Here is a 1,596-nt window from a genome sequence, read left to right as displayed (position 1 = left end):
TGCAGCCGAAGTTCCCAGTGTGTTGGAGATGCCAGTATCATGGGATGATCACTAAGAAGAGCAGCAGCAATGGAAAGGATCTACCTGAGCTTAGAGTGCTACAGAGGGCAGAGCTGGAGTCGATCCACCAGCCCTTTCGAGAAACCCAAAGTGTCATGTGTGGATCCCATTGAAACAAGAAGCTGTAACATTGAAGGTGCCTTGGAGACCCCAAGATTTTCGAGAGGCCAGCCCCATAGAAAAACTGCTGAGGATATTGGAAAGTGATGCAAATCATCCGCACTTGAATGCCCCTAGTGAGCATGTTGCTTGTTATAGTTTGCGGGCTGCTGTGCAGCAGCAAGATCCAGGGTATGGAAGAGCTAAGTTGGGCACTGACCGACGAGGGTCGCATGGTGTTTGTGGTGGACGATGGTTCCTTGCTGGGCATGCAGGACCCAACTGTGTATGGCGACTCTGCGGGTGAGAAGGGGCTGCTTGCTGCACTGCGGGCCACTGTCGAGCTGCACCTGAGCCAGCAGGTTGTGATCATCCTTTACTCCCTGAACTACATCAAGGGGTTCCAGTATGAACTGTACTGCCTCGTGCGGGCCTGACCCAAGCCGCTCTGCTTAGTTTACTGCATATAGCCATATTGGCCAAGCCACAGGCTCTGGGTGACTGGTGCCTCTGAGAACCTGGACCCGGCTGTCAGTGTCAGCTGAAGGCTGTGCACCAAGAATGGCTAGAACCCTCAGGCAGCCGGCGCTGTGGAGGAACAGCTCCCGCCAGCCCGGTAGCAAATTGGGGCATCCCGACCTCTGTCCCCAAGGAACTGGATCCAGAGGAAATCCTGCCATCAAGTCCTCCAGGTGTAATGACTCCGGAGTCCGAGAAATCTGCAGAGCCGGCGGCCTGTGCCTTTCCAAGCGAACTTTTAGAGTCCTTAGCACAGAGCTTTGAGGCACCCGACTCCCGGAACAGTTGGCATCAACCCTTGTTTACCCTGGTGTGTTTAGAAGAACCATTGTCCCTGGCTGAGATCCAGTCTGCACTGTTTGAGAATCAAGCTCCCACCCCATCAGTCTCAGCAGTCCCAGACCCTAGCCTCTGGCAGCTTTCTGCACCAGTTGGATCAGGCCATGAACCAGGTGTTGAGTGCTGTGATGGAAGCACAGAAGAGCACTGTACCCGGAGACTTACTAAAGCTTCCTGGCACTACAGAGCACCTCCAATTTACCTGTCCCTTGACCTTGGCAGAATTGAGTCACTTCTGACACCAGTTTAATCCTTATAATAAAATGCATCCCAACAACGAGAACCTGCCTCAATTGGCCAACATGTGGGGGGCAGCAATGGCTTTTATCAGAATTTCATTGTACTTTGTCTAGGGAGAATAGTACGAAGGTCTGCAAAGCAGACTGTAGTACTATGATTGCTAAGTTTGGCTGATTTTCTTAACTGCCTCTGCCATACCTTGAGTGTGCAGCATAAGCTGAGGCATTGAGTGCTCACTCAAAAAGACCAGGTGCCTTCGGATGGAGTCTACTTAAGGATACTACATACCACTGTTTTCCTTCCATCGGGATGGAGAATGGTTTTAAGTCAACTGTAAGT

At 51.6% G+C, this 1,596-nt stretch overlaps 1 pseudogene; it reads left to right on the top strand.

Annotated features, from left to right (window-relative positions):
• Positions 1–302: 302 nt before the first annotated feature.
• Positions 303–1,370, top strand: LOC114636456 (annotated as a pseudogene).
• The last annotated feature ends 226 nt before the right edge of the window (positions 1,371–1,596 follow it).

This window comes from Grammomys surdaster, unplaced genomic scaffold, assembly GCF_004785775.1.
Source record: "Grammomys surdaster isolate TR1022 unplaced genomic scaffold, NIH_TR_1.0 124131, whole genome shotgun sequence".
Taxonomy (NCBI): Eukaryota; Metazoa; Chordata; class Mammalia; order Rodentia; family Muridae; genus Grammomys; species Grammomys surdaster.
The sequence above is the reverse complement of the archived record's forward strand: the minus strand, read 5'-3'. Positions and strand labels throughout refer to the sequence as shown.